This window comes from Pristiophorus japonicus, chromosome 3 (genome assembly GCF_044704955.1).
Source record: "Pristiophorus japonicus isolate sPriJap1 chromosome 3, sPriJap1.hap1, whole genome shotgun sequence".
Lineage (NCBI taxonomy): Eukaryota > Metazoa > Chordata > Chondrichthyes > Pristiophoridae > Pristiophorus > Pristiophorus japonicus.
Genome location: NC_091979.1, coordinates 116,242,524 through 116,258,639, shown reverse-complemented (window position 1 = coordinate 116,258,639; position 16,116 = coordinate 116,242,524).

Genomic DNA, 16,116 nt, shown 5'->3' with positions numbered 1-16,116 from the left:
GGAGGATCGCTCTACGTTTGGCAGCGTTCTCTTTCCCCATCTAGCTCGTTGGCCACGAAGTATTGGTCGAGTCACTCCACAAAGGTTTCCCAATCCTCTCCCTCCGAACATTTCTCCAGGATGCCCACTGTTGTCTGCATCTTTGGGTTCGCTATCTGTATTTCGTCGCCAGTTGTTGTGTATGGAGAAAGAGTCAGACTGAACACTGAGCTCAAAGTAAAGTGTGACCGTAGTCTTTTATTGCAGGTCTCCAGAGTGCCTCTCCAACCTGTGAAGTCGCCTTAAATACCTGTGCTCCCAAGGGCTTATGGGATCCCTTGGGACTCCGGGGAATGAGCCGTCTGGTGGCTGTACAGAGTAAATACAAGTCCACATACATAACAGATACAAGTCCAGTTGATCCAGTCTCTCCTCATGTCAGTCCTGCCATCCCGGGAATCAGTCTGGTGAACCTTCGCTGTACTCCCTCAAGAGTAAGAACGTCCTTCCTCAGATTAGGAGACCAAAACTGAACACAGTATTCTAGGTGTAGCCTCACCAAGGCTCTGTACAACTGCAGTAAGACCTCACTGCTCCTATACTCAAATCCTCTAGCTATGAAGGCCAACATGCCATTTGCCGCCTTCACCGCCTGCTGTACCTGCATGCCAACCTTCAATGACTAATGTATCATGACACCCAGGTCTCGTTGCACCTCCCCTTTTCCTAATCTGTCACCATTCACATAATCTGTCTTCCTGTTCTTGCCACCAGAGTGGATAATCTCACATTTATCCACATTATACTGCATCTACCATGCATTTGCCCACTCATCTAACCTGTGCAAGTCACCCTGCAGCCTCTTAGCATCCTCCTCACAGCTCACACCATCACTCAGCTTAGTGTCATCTGCAAACTTGGAGATATTACATTCAATTCTTTCATCTAAATCATTGATGTATATTGTAAATAGCTGGGGTCCCAGCACTGAATCCTGCGGCACCCCACTAGTCACTGCCTGCCATTCTGAAAAGGACCCGTTTATTCCGACTCTCTGCTTCCTGCCTGCCAACCAGTTTTCTGTCCATGTCAATACATTACCCCAATACCATGTGCTTTAATTTTGACTCACCTCTTGTGTGGGACCTTGTCAAAAGCCTTTTGAAAGTCCAAATACACCACATCCGCTGGTTCTCCCTTGTCCACGCTACTAGTTACATCCTCAAAAAATTCTAGAAGATCTGTCAAGCATGATTTCCCTTTCACAAATCCATGCTGACTTGGACCGATCCTGTCACTGCTTTCCAAATGCGCTGCTATTTCATTTTTAATAATTGATTCCAACATTTTCCCCACCACTGATGTCAGGCTAACCGGTCTATAATTCCCTGTTTTCTCTCTTCCCTCCTTACTTACCTATGTATTTTTGGTATGTCTATTGATCTATTAAGATTGGAAGAACTGAAATTGCTTGACGGGAAGATGTTTTTAAGTTGTAGCAGAAATTGAATGAGTATTGTACTTGATTTATGGGTATCTCATGTAAAACAATGAAGCAGCAGCTGTGGTACAGGCTTTAAGGCTATGATGAAAAAGTGGTATTGATAGGGGGGGTAAGACAAAACCTTAAAAAATGGCAGATGTGTCAGTTAGTGTAATCTAATTTTTATTAGCTATATAGCTGTTTATTTTAAATAGCTATCTCATGACCAATAAATAATCAAAGGTGTTATGAACAACTAATTTCAAATAATTTTTGTAAGATGCTCATGAAGAGTTGTTGCATTGCCAGTGGTGCACTTAATGCAACAGGATTATTTTAACTGTCAAATCTTCTACTAGTATAGCACATGGGGAACTTTAACAAATTCCCTCTCCTAGCTACTAAATAAAGACCAAAATTTGATACCTTTTCTCCTGTCCTGTAATTGTTATGACGCTTCTCCAATTTTATACTATGCTGTATCAGGAGGTTCGCCGTCTTAGCCCAGTTCTCTGTGTCTTCGAAATTCAAAATGATACTCATTAACTCTAGTCTTGCCTAGCTTGGTTCCTAATCCTACCTCCACTTCATTTTCCTGGATTTGCTTACAAATCTCCAATGCCTTCTCTTGCAGATGGTCAGCAAGATTCACTGAGCTATTTGACAATGGAGGCCATTGCAGCACCGATCAATTCTAGATAAATTATCTGATTGGCCAATAATCTTTATTAATAGTACATAGATTTTAACCTGTAAATGTGGTTTATAATGAATGAAAACTTTTGATACTGTATTAACATGACTTAATGATGCTATTTAAGTTTTATGATGGTAGCAATCAAGATTGGAAGCACTTTGATTATTTCCCTCGTGACATTAACGCCTATTGTAATTGTCCTTGCTGAGGTTGATTAACTCAACACAGACCAGTGATTGAATACATGACCTTTCTACTCCAGCTTAGTAATCCACCATGTGATGTTTGTGGTTTCTGGCCCATTGGGGAGTACTTTTTCTTTCTTGCATGAATATGATATCTCAACTTGGCAACAGGAGGACAGGTTACCGAAATTGAGGATGCTATTTTTTTGACTGCATGTACCACCTCAAGCCTGTTAAATGTAATTTGTGCAGTTGTACAGCATAGCAATCTATCTTTTAAACTCAGCTCCTACAAATAATCTGATTATTGTATTATTTTATTTGTACTATTTTTATACTATGTATTTATGGCAATTGGTAAGTGCCATTTTCAGTAAGGTTAAGTACAAAATGGGCAAATGCACATTGACACATTGTTGGTGAAGTCATTTAAAACAGAGGCTTTTCTGCTAGTAAGGATGGCATTGTTGAAGTTCATGTGAAGCTCTGCAAAAAAAAATAAAAAGCTTTTGGAGAGTGCTGTTGAGATGAAGCTACTGAATTTTCTCTGCTTAAAATAGTTTTAATAGAATATTTCTGTTAGTGAGAGTTTATGGAAGCTGGGACAGCACTTCATTGCTCTCTTTTGGTCAGTGAAAGAAAGAGAACCTTGCTGCAAAACTGAGACTTGATAACGCAACTGAGGACGTACGGTGGATTATGTTTGTGGTTTGGATTTCCAAACTCACTGGCGTTTGCAGTACTTAAATGTTGTCGAAGCTATTGCCATGTATTGGTATCTTTTTCTGTTAGTCATAGAAGCATAGAAATTAGGTGCAGGAGCAGGCCATTCGGTCCCTTGACTCTGCACCTCCATTCAATAAGATCATGGCTGATCATTCAACCTTAGTACCCCCTTTCCTGCTTTCTCTCCATACCCATTGGCCGTAAGGGCCATATCTAACTCCTTTTTTAGTATATCTAATGAACTGGCCTCAACAACTTTGTGGTAGAGAATTCCACAGGTTCACAATTCTCTGAGTGAATTGTAACACTCAGATTCCTCTCATAACCAACAGAAATGCAACAACTCACTGATGGTCTATAAGTAATAGGTGTAACGCCCCAATATCCTACCTGCTGGAACTAGCAGTAATCCTATAACCCACTGAAATTCACCCTGCACTGCACAAAATGCGATTAGACTCCCCAGTTGATGCCACTTTTAACAGGCCCAATCTCTCTCCCTATCTCAGTAATCTAGTTGGACTCTGGTTCTGTGTGAAGATGACAATATTGAACTGGGAGTCCTAGTCAGAGCCACTGTGTACTTGGACTTCACCTGTCAAAACTAGTCGACACAGACTGAACTGAACCAAACGGAGAGATCGCTCAAAGGGCAGGGGGCTCAGTGTTTGGGGCACTTTTCACAGGGTATATCGTCCTAAACCTGGCCCCGCATGAACATTTCTAAACCACTCCCTGGGCATGCAGTCAGTAAACAAGTGTTTTCATAGATTGATGGAAATTGCAGCACAGAAATTGCTGCACAGGAAGAAGCCATTCAGACCCTGGTGCCTGTACTGGTTATGGCACTTTCTCCTGTAATCCTATTTCTCCCACAATTGTGACAAGAGATTTAAAGTGCAAAAATCTCCTGAGCTGCTAGCAACAGTGCCTGGGAGATCTATGCCCCATTCTGAGAGATTCATGGCAATCTGTGAGGATTGGCAACCCCGTGAATGAAAACTATTTTTGCTGTCCTCTTGAAAATGATGAAGCATTGGGTCCTGTGAATACAATATTAAGAGTTCCCTCAATAATTATGAAACAGGATGTTTCTCGGTTAAATTGTGCTATTAATCAAGATTATTTAAAATCTGATTTTTTGCATTATGTATAAAATCAAATTTATTTATTCCATTTGCAAAGATTACTGGCTTGTTAATAAAATTTCATGCATGTGATAAGCAAATAATTGCCAATCTTAAGGTAGCAATATTAAATGAATAGGATAACAGCAAATAATGGTCGTAAGCACATTTGTTGTAATGTAGATTTTGTGTCAAACTCCATTTCTAATTCGTTTGTACAGGTGAATAGTAAGACTTTACTCTAACTCATACAGATTTTTGTGAAAAACATGTTTGGCCATTCATATTTTTTTGTAGTCAGTTTCTCAAAGTGGATTTTACTTCAGTATGTTTTCTTGGGCATGGCTAAATATTAACTGCTTTTTAAAAAGATGTTTCTTCGGACAGGCAAATAGCATTATATTTCATTGAAACATTATTCAGTTCATCAAATATTAAATTAAGCAGCAATAAACACACAATATTCATATGTTGAATAGCAGTTTGTTAATTGTTCATGCTTCATACCTGGATCTCAAAATGCTATAAATAGGGGGATAATATTTTCTTGCAGCCACTTGGTTTGTTGTCCAGTTTTTTATGCTGGTGAAACTTTACTTTTTAATTACTTCTCTTTCTCAATCACCAGATTGAGAATAAGGAACATGAAAAGAAATAGTTGAGAGAAAAACCCATGCTGCTTTCTTGTCTTAAAACGAACTAGCTTTGACCATAATTCATTCTTGGCATAAATTTAGACCACAAAAGTTTACAATCCAGGAAGGTTTGGTGATTTGGAAGTTGTAATTTAATTCCTAGACATAGCCACTGTTACTAGTTAAATGTTTGCATGACTTGTCTATTTGTTTCTATAGCCCCAAGTTTCCAGACGCTACAAAACGGGCGCCCCTCCGAGCTGGGCGCCCGTTTTTCGTGCTAAAAACGGCGCCTGAAAAAAACCGCGCGATTTTGGAGCGCCCTGCAGCTCCATGTCTGCTTGGCGTGGCGCCCAGGGGGGCGGAGCCTACCACTCACGCCGATTTTGTAAGTGGGAGGGGGCGGGTACCATTTAAATTAGTTTTTTCCTGCCGGCAACCCTGCGCGTGCGCGTTGGAGTGTTCGCGCACGTGCAGTGTGAAGGAAACATTGGCACTCGGCCATTTTTGTAGTTCTTTGTAGCTGTTTAATTTTTAAACATTTTTTAATAAAAGCACATTGCCCTTCTATGATCAGCACTGAGGCTTCTTGCAGCAGTGAGAAGGCTGCAGGAAGCCTCAGAAGTTGAGGCAGCCGTTTCCCGACGGCCTCCCCTCCCTGCTGTCGGGAATGGCTGCTCAACTGAGGCTTCCTGCAGCCTTCTCGCTGCCTCCTCCCTCCCTCCCGTTCGCGGGAACAACGCCACACCGCTGAGCTGACTGTAAGGCTTCCACCTCAAGTGGAAGGCTGCTTGCTGCCTGCTTACTGCCTGCCCCTCCCTCCCTCCCGTTCGCGGGAACGACGCCACACCGCTGAGCTGACTGAAGCACTTTCACACAGGTAGGAAGATGGTTTATTTAATCTTTTCTTTGCTTATAAATGTTTATTCAGTTTGGATTTATTTGTATAAGTATAAATAAGGATTTATTGTAGAATTTAATGACTTCCCTTCCCACCCCCCCTCCCCCCCCACACCTCGTTCTGGGCGCCTAATTGTAACCTGCGCCTGATTTTTTAATGTGTAAACAAGGTTTTTTCAATTCTACAAAAATCTTCACTTGCTCCATTCTCAGTTAGTTTGGAGTACGTTTTCACTGTGGAAACATTGAAATCAGGCGTCAGTGGCCGGACACGCCCCCTTTTGAAGAAAAAATTCTGTTCCAAAGTGAAACTGTTCTAACTGACTAGAACTGCAGAAAAAAAAATGTGGAGAATTGTGATTTCTAAGATAGTCCGTTCTCCACCAGTTGCTCCTAAAAAATCAGGCGCAAATCATGTGGAAACTTGGGCCCTATATGTTACTTGAAGAGTATGCATCTTAGAAATTGCTGGTTGGTAATTAACCAATATGACGGGTAACATATTGCTCTGCAGCCAGATGGCAGTTTAAAAAATGTCATGGTAAATGAGAAACCGGATTTAAAAAAAAGTATGATCTCAGTTTCAACAATAACAACAACTTGTATTTATATACTGCCTTTAACATAATAAAACATCCCAAGGCACTTCACAGGAGCTTTATCAAACAACATTTGACACTGAGCCACATGAGATATTGGGGCAGATGAACAAAAGCTTGGTCAAAGCGGTAGGTGTTGAGGAACCTCCTAAAGAGACAATCCCTGCATTGGTACCGTTTGTCTCCCTGAAGGACAGCAGAGGTATCTAAGCTAATCAAAATTTAATCATATTAATGTGCCAGCGTATGTGGGCAAATCCAAAAGGTTTGGCTCTGGTAGCGAGACTTGGCGAAAGAGATATTGGGGCCAAGTTTCGGCCTGAGTTGCTCCTGTTTTTTTTTTAGAGCAACTGGTTTAGAATGGAGTATCTTAGAAATTTGAATTCTCGGCATTTAGTTTGCTCCAGTTCTAGTCAGTTAGAACAGTTTCACTTTGGAACAGAATTTTTTTTTCAAAAGGGGGCGTGTCCGGCCACTTCCGCCTGTTTTCAAAGTTTAGGCAGTGAAAACTTACTCCAAACTAACTTAGAACGGAGCAAGTGAAGATTTTTGTACGTTCGAAAAAACCTTGTCTACACTTTAGAAAATCAGGTGTAGGTTAAAAATTAGGCGTAGGGAACGAGGAGGGGGAAGGGAAGTCATTAAATTCTACAATCAATCCTTAGTCATACTTCTACAAATATTATACAAATAAATCCAACCTGAATAAAAATTTATAAGCAAAGAAAAGATTAAATAATCCATGTTCCTACCTGTGTGAAACAGCAGCAGCCTTTGAGCTGCTGTGCTTCAGGCAGGCCTTTCATGTTGGAGACAGGCAGGGGTGTGGCGTCAGTGTCTCGACAGCAGCCCCAACAGCGGCAGCAAGCAGCCTTCGAGCTGAGCTGCGGTGCTTCAGGCAGGCCTTCATTCAGTTAGTGGCTGGCCGGCAGCCGAAGAATCAAAACGCACGCACGCAGCTTTCCAAGGTGGTTGAGGCCATTCGGCCATGGGATAGGGGTGGCGTCAGTGGCTCGACGGCAGCCGAAGATACAGCAGCAGCCTTCGAGCTGTGAGGGGACTGAGGCCATTTGGCCACGGGATAGGGGCATTGTCAGTGACTGGACGGCAGGCAAAGACACAGCAATCAAGCAGCCTTCGAGCTGTGAGGGGGACTGAGGCCATTTGGACAGGGAGAGGCAGCCACATAGACAGTTTTATTCTTAAATTAGCAGAATGGGTGCTGCATTATCAACACCACGTATTATGCAATGGTTCGCCATCAATTCACTGCATAGGAGAGAATTGATTAGAGCTCACCCCACCAGGAACGTCATAGCCCGTAGGTTGATGGGTAGGAGACCTTACCGATGTCGACAACATCGAGCCAGGCGCTCGTACCTGGACATGAGCGAGGCTGATTGTGTCAAAAGGCTGCGTTTTCGCAGAGAAGTTGTCACTGAGATCTGTGATATGGTGAGAGCAGAATTGCAACCCAGAAGCAGAACGTCAACTGCCTGTCTATTGCAGTGAAGGTAACAGCTGCACTTTCTTTCTATGCCTCGGGATCGTTTCAGGCTACAACTGGAGATGTGTGTGCCATCTCTCAACGTGCAATACATGGATGCATTTACCAGGTCACGGCTGCACTGTATGCGCGAAGGAATGACTTCATCAATTTCCCAATGACCGCACAAGCGATCCATGAGAGGGCTGTGGGCTTCTTCAGGATTGCCGGCTTCCCAAAGGTACAGGGCTGCATTGATTGTACCCACATAACCTTACGAGCACCTGTGGAGGATTCTGAGCAGTACCTAAATAGGAAAGGTTTCCACTCTATCAATGTGCAGCTCGTGTGTGACAACAAGCAGCGCAGCATGTCAGTCGATGCGAGATACCCTGGCAGCACCCACGATGCATTCATCCTACGCGACAGCGTTATATCTGACATGTTTGAGCAGCAGCCAGAAGGGCAGAGCTGGCTACTGGGAGACAAAGGGTACGGCCTGATTACCTGGCTCATGACGCCCCTACGTGTGACACGGACAGAAGCTGACCGTCAATACAATATGGCGCACATTGCGACGCGCAGCATCATTGAGAGGATCATTGGCACATTGAAACAGCGATTCCGATGCTTGGACCATTCTGGAGGACACTTGCTATACTCTCCTCAGATTGTCGGGTCACTTCACTGTTGTGTGCTGCATGCTTCACAACTTAGCCATCATGAGGCAGCAGGAGCTGGTAGTGGAGCCAGAAGACCTACATGAGGGTCCAGTGCATGATGATAGTATTATGGAAGAGCAGGATGTAGCTGATAACGACGATCAGGAAAGCATGCAAGTGCCTGATGCCGGAGTCGGAGGAGGGCCGTCCATCGTGCCCCTTTAACGATTGCTCGAGCCTTGTGCCAGCAGCTCATCCGTGAACGCTTCAACTACTGATGCCTGAGGGCTCTGTGACCACTTTTGCGCATGGACATGTTTATTCTTTGCAGTTGTTCCTACGTTGTGTTGTGTGAATGGAACATGAAACAGTTTTAATGAAAAAATATTTTATTGAAAAGTTAACGTCATTGTAATAAAATATTTGTTGTATCAAACTATACTTTTTAATATGACTCTTGAAGATCACTTAAAAACTTTAAGATCACTTATAAACTTGTAAAGCTACAAAATAATTTCTATGTGAAAAATTTTACACTCTAAGATCACTTAAACTTCAAGATCACTTTTTAGATGCAAAATTAAATAAGTTACAGAATGTGAGAGCATTTACACTAAGATCACTTGAAAACCCTGAGATCAGTTATAAGTAGCAATTTCAATTTGAAAAACGCTACTACAGCTACATCAAGAACAAGAACAAAAGCAGCAAAGAAAGGCTGCAACCATGTCTCATCCATATCTCAGTGAATGTTCACTTCCTCATGGGGATGTCATTTGATTGGCCGGGCTGTATGCCCTTATTGCAGCAGCTACCTCAACCAGGCCCTCCCTGACGGCCTGTGCCGACACTTACATGCCCTCCCTGACGGCCTGTGCTGTCGATTGCACTCCCTCGGATATTCCCTCCCTAAGTTCCCGTGTCATTACTGCTATTTCTCCCGTCAGGACCGTCGCCACTTCACCCACTGCACTGACGCCACCGATGAGTGATCGGGTAAGCTCATTGGTCTCCATACCCAATGCCACAACCTGAGCCACATCTGTTGCACGCTGCATCTCAGCGTGTCTCCAATCTCCTCCTCTGCCTGGGTCTGCCTCGTGGCACCACTACACTGGGAGGCGCGGGCACGGACAGTGGGACGCTCTGTGTTGCAGACGGCAGAACTAGAGGGAGAAGCTCGGGCTGGGATGGTGGGGCGCTCTGTGTTCCAGACAACAGCACTCGAGTGCGAGCCATTGGCTGGGATGTTGGACGAATGGGTGTAAACTGCTCCATGATATCAGCAGCAGCATTGGGACCCGCAGCGTTGGAATCAAAACCATAGTAGGTGGAACCAGAACCTATGCGAGTGGAAGACGCAGGCTCGGACGGTAGTGCACTGACTGTAGAATGCTGCATTATACCAGCAGCACCACTGGAACCCGCAACATCGGAAGTGAAACCATGGAAGGTGGAACCAAGACCTATGCTAGGGGTTGAAACTCTGATGCCCCTTGATGGGGACTCATAAACATTAATTTGGAAGCTCTCCCCTGCAGACATTTCAGTCATCGCTGCCATCATCCAGTCTGGTTCATCCGCAGCTAGTTGCACTGGTTCTTGTTCTGTACCCTCAGGATCCTCAAGGTTGGCAGCAGCAGCAGCAGCAGCAGCATCATCATCAACATCATCATCATCATGTTCTGCAAAATACATCAGAACAGTCAAATGCTTAACAGCAAGGGAGGGGGCCGGATGGGTGGCATGAGTACTCTCACACATAGCAGGTTGATTTAAAGGGCCACGATGCATTTTCAGGACTTACCCTCTTCCTCGTGTGCGAGCCCACTTGTGCTGTACTGATTGCTTTTCTCCATGTACGACTCATCATAGCAGCTACCCTCTGTTCCAAGGGTGTCAGTGGATGCAGATTGGGCGTGCCTCCTCAAGTTCGAATTGCCTCCCTTTTGTTGTGGGCCAATTTCTTCTGCAAAGAGTAAAATATAACTTTTTACAGTGTGTCAGTCTGCAAGGTGGGACATACAGATAGCCAGGTTCAAATTACAATTAAATAAAAAATGGAAAATATTACTTAGACTAACTACTTGACCAAGGTCGTACCATTTCTTTTTACACTGGCTTCCAGATCTCATGTTATGCACCACTGCGCAGTAATCTTCTGCAACTTGGTTCCACCGTTTCTTCTTTTCTTTTGGTGGCACTTTTATGCGACCTCTGTTGCTGGTATCTAGCTCCTGCCATCTCTGCTCAATTACGTTGACTAATATCTCTACTTCCTCATGCAAGAAATTCTTTGTTCTTGGTAGACATTGATCCATTGCAAAGTTGAATTGGCACTCTTATTTCTCAAAACGCACAGTCCTTAATTTGCATGCACCAATGCAGCACCGGTTCTGCAAGTTTAGCAGTGAAAAGCTGAACTCACTGATTTCAGCAGGTGATTTATTCAACAGTGCTGCTAAAAGCACTCCCTCACACACAAAAATATCACAAAAATTAAATGACAAGCCTTTGCAGGGGTCCAAGAGACAAATCTTCACTTTTTCTCCAGTCTCTTTAAAAATGGCCGAGTGCCAATGATTGTTTCACACTGCGTGCGCGCACGCTTCAACGCACACGCGCAGGGTTGCCTGCACGACGTTGGCTCATTTGAATTAGACCCGTCCACCACTGCTTAGAGAATCGGTGCGAGTGTCTGGTTCCGTCCCCCCCTGTGATGTGCGCGCCGCGCCGCGCCAAGCTGAGTTCGAGCTCCAAGGAGCCGGAGAATTAAAAAGGTTTTTTTCTGTGCACTTTTAGGCGCGAAGAACAGGCATCAACTGACACTTGACTCTTTCACCAGGCTCTACTAATTCAGGAGAACAGGATTTCTCCATGGAAACTTGTAGCATTGCAGAGGATTTATACTGCTAAATAGAGATCTAGTGTTTAACTCTAGGAGTGCTGAAGACTTGTTATCTATCTAGGTTAAAGCAGTTGCCTTGTGAATTCTGTCACTCTTTAGTGATTCAGTTGCAGTATCACTGAGGTCTTTTTAGTTTAATGAATTAGGGAGTTCAGCAGAAAATTCTTTACCCAGAGAGTGGTGAGAATGTGGAACTCGCTACCACGGGGAGTGGTTGAAGCAAATAGTATAGATGCATTTAAGAGGAGGCTAAATAAGCATATGAGGGAGAATGGAATGGAGGGTTATGCTGATAGAGGTAGGTGAGAAAAGAAGAGGGGCTCAAATGGAGCGGGAACACCGACACGGACTGGTTGAGCTGAATGGCCTGCTTCTGTGCTGTATATGCTATGTTTTTAAAAAAAAACTGTGACAAAAAGCAAACTCGAACTGAGAACAAATGGAAGTTTCTTTCAAAGTTTGTATCTGCTCATTATTATAGGCTGCATCATAAACTAATACAATCCTGGGCTTAATAAATAGAAGCATAGAGTACAAAGGCAAGGAAGTTATGATGAACCTTTATAAAACACTGGTTCGGCCTCAACTGAAGTATTGTGTCCAATTTTTGGCACAGCACTTTTTTAGGCAGCCCCTAGAATCAAGGATGACTTGTTTCCATGCCAAAAGGGGATGAGTTCACAGGTGTTTCAATGAAGGACCTAATATTCCAGGTCCCGAACTGCATATTGAAAGGTGAAAGATGCCTCTGTGTGGATTTTTTTAACATGGTGGCTGTTGCACACCAGCCACCACACGGGCTTGACAGAGCTTGCTCTTGGTCCAGTGGCAAGGATTAACCAAGATGACTGGAGACCAGCTCTGCTGCACGGACCTAGTGCGCGCACACCTCACATTGTGGGCTTGCCCGTGCTGCCGTACCGAGCCACGAGCAAATTGGCATAGTCAATAGAATCAGAGAGATGAATGCGTGGCTCAGAGGTTGGTGTGGGAGAAGTGGGTTTCGATTCATGGGGCACCGGCACCAATACTCGGGAAAGAGAGAGCTGTTCCGTGGGGACGGACTACACCTGAACTATGTTGGGACCAGAGTTCTAGCGAACCGACTAACTAGGGAGATAGACGGGGCTTTAAACTAAATAAGGGCGGGGATGGGGGAGGACGGTCACCGTAGAGAACAATCTAGAATGCTAAAGAGAAAAGAAAAGTAAGCAATGCAGGAAAGTGATTGTGGTAAGGATAACCAGATTATGTGAGGAAGGGACAGAACATACAAACAAAAGAGTGCTCTAACCAATAGGGTCCAGGTAAGAAAAAATAGCTAAGACGAAAAGGGCTGTAGTACAAAATAATGTTAAGATGTCTAATAGTGTTATAAAGACAAATTTAAAAGCATTGTATCTGAATGCATGAAGCATCTGTAATAATGTAGATGAATTAACTGCACAAATAGATGTAAACGGATACGATATAATTGCAATTACGGAGACATGGTTGCAGGGTGACCAGAGTTGGGAACTGAATATCCAAGGCTATTCGATATTTAGGAAGGACAGACAAAAAGGAAAAGGGGGTGGTGTGGCGTTGTTAGTAAATGATGAAATCAGAGCAATAGTGAGAGGATATTGGCTCAGAAAATCAAAATGTAGAATCAGTCTGGGTGGAGCTAAGGAGCACCAAGGGGCAGAAAACATTTGTGGGAGTTGTCTATAGTCCTCCAAACAGTAGTGGTAGTGTAGGGGATGGCATCAAACAGGAAATTAGAGATGCATGTAGCAAGGGTACTATAGTAATCCTAGGTGAATTTAATTTACATATAGACTGGCTAAACCAAATTAATAATAATGTAGCAGATGAATTCCTGAGATGGTTTTTTAGACCAGTATGTTGAGCAGCCTATTAGGGAACAGGCTATCCTAGATTGGGTACTGTGTAATGAGAGGGAGGTAATTAACAGTCTTGTTGAATTCTTAAGATGGAAAGTGAAGTCGTCCAATTAGAAACGAGGGTCCTAAATCTAAACAAAGGAAACTACGAAGGTATGAGGAATGAATTGGCTATGATAGATTAGGAAGATTCATTAAAAGGCATGACGGTGGATAGGCAATGATTAATATTTAAGGAACGAATGCATGAATTGCAACAGTTATACATTCCTTTCTGGTGTAAAAGCACAAAAGGAAAAGTGGCCCAACCATAGCTAACAAAAGGAATTAAGGATAGTATTAGATCCAAAGTGGAGTTATACAAAGTTGCCAGGAAAAAGTAGCAAGCCTGAGGATTGGGAGCAGTATAGAGTTCAGCAAAAAAGGACCAAGAGATTGATTAAGAGGAGAAAACTAGAGTACGAGAGTAAGCTTGCAAGGAACATAAAAACCGACTGCAAAAGTTTCTACAAGTATGTAAAAAGAAAAAGATTAGTGAAGACAAATGTAGACCCTTTACAGACAGAAATGAGAGAATTTGTAATGGGGAAACAAGAAAATGGCAAAACAATTAAATAAATACTTCGGTTCTGTCTTCACAGAAGAGGACACAAATAACGTCCCAGAAATGCTAGGGAACCAAGGGTCTAGTGAGCAAGAGGAATTAAAGGAAATGATTATTCGTAAGAAAATAGTGCTAGAGAAGCTAATGGGACTGAAGGCAGATAAATCCCCAGGGCCTGATGATCTACATCCCAGAGTACTGAAAGAGGTAGCCATGGAAATAGTAGATGCATTGGTTGTTATCTTCCAAAATTCTATCGATTATGGAACAGTTCCTGCAGATTGGTGGGTGACCAATGTAACCCCACTATTTAAAAAGGAGGGAGAGAGAAAATGGGGAACTACAGACCGGTTAGCTTGACATCAGTAGTAGGGAAAATGCTAGAGTCTATTATAAAAGATGTGATAATGGCACACTTCGATAATATCAACGGGATTAAACATAGTCAACATGGATTTATCCTGTTTGACAAACCTACTGGAGTTTTGAGGATGTAACTGATAAAATAGATGAGGGAGAACCAGTGGATGTAGTGTATTTGGATTTTCAGAAGGCTTTTGAAAAAGTCCCACATAAGAGGTAAGTGTGCATAATTAAAGCACAGAGTGTAGTGTATGAATAAAGAGTCTGACCAGATACTGTGAGCTCAAAGTAAAGTGTGACCGTAGTCTTTTATTGCAGGTCTCCAGAGTGCCTCTCCAGCCTGTGAGGCCTCCTAAGTACAGGTACTCATAGGGGATTGTGGGATCTCTTGGGACTCCAGGGAATGAGCCCTGTGGTGGTTAAACAAGGTATTTACAGTTTTACGTATATAACACATAGGATTGGGGGTAATGTATTGGCATGGATTGAAAATTGGTTAACTGACAGGAAACAGAGAGTAGGAATAAACTGGTCTTTTTCGAAGTGGCGGGCAGTGACTAGTGGAGTACCACAGGGATCAGTGCTTGGGCCCCAGCTATTCACAATATATATATATAAATGATTTGGATGAGGGAACCAAATGTAATATTTCCAAGTTTGCTGACGACAAAACTAGACGGGACTGTGAGTTGTGAGGAGGATGCAAAGACGCTGCAAGTCGATTTAGATAGGTTGAGTGAGTGGGCAAACACATGGCAGATGCAGTATAACGTGAATAAATGTGAAGTTATCCATTTTGGTAGAAATATAGAAAATAGGTGCAGGAGTAGACCATTCGGCTCTTCGAGCTTGCACCACCATTCAATAAGATAATAGTTGATCATTCACCTCGGTACCCCTTTTCTGCTTTCTCTCCACGTCCCTTGATCCCTTTAGCCATAAGGGCCATATCTAACTCCCTCCTATATAACGAACTGACCTGAACAACTTTCTGCGGTAGAGAATTCCACAGGTTAACAACTCTGAAGAAGTTTCTCCTCGTCTCAGTCCTAAATGGCTTACCCCTTATCCTTAGACTGTGACTCCCTGGTTCTGGACTTCCCCAGTATCGGGAACATTCTTCCTGCCTCTAACCTGTCCAATCCCGTCAGAATGTTATGTTTCGATGAGATCCCCTCTCATTCTTCTAAACTCCAGTGAATACAGGTACTTATGTAGGAAAAACATAAGGACAAAGTATTATTTAAATGGCGATGGCTTGGGAAGTGTCGATGTACAGAGGGACCTGGGTGTCCTTGTGCACCAGTCATTGAATGCAAACAAGCAGGTGCAGTAAGCAGTTAAGAAGGCAAATGATATGTTGGCCTTCATTGTAAGAGGATTTGAGTACAGGAACAAGAATGTCTGACTTCAGTTATACAGGGCCTTGGTGAGACCGCACCTGGAGTATTGTGTGCAGTTAAAGTGCAGCTTTACCAAAAAAAAAGGATATACTTGCCATCGAAGAAGTACAGCGAAGGTTCACCAGACTGATTCCTGGGATGGCAGGACTGTCGTTTGAGGAGAAATTGGGTCGACTCGGCCTGTATTCACGAGAGTTTAGAAGAATGAGGGGGAATCTCATTGAAATGTATAAAATTCTGACTGGGTTGGATAGACTGGATGCAGGGAGGATGTTTCCCTTGGCTGGGAACTCTAGAACAAGGGGTCACAGTCTCAGGATATGGGGTAGGAAATTTAGGACCGAGATGAGGAGAAATTTCTTCACTGAGGGTGGTGAACCTGTGGAATTCTCTACCACAGAAGGCTGTGGAGGCCAAGTCACTGAATATATTTAAGAGGGAGATAGATAGATTTCTAGAAACAAAAGGCATCA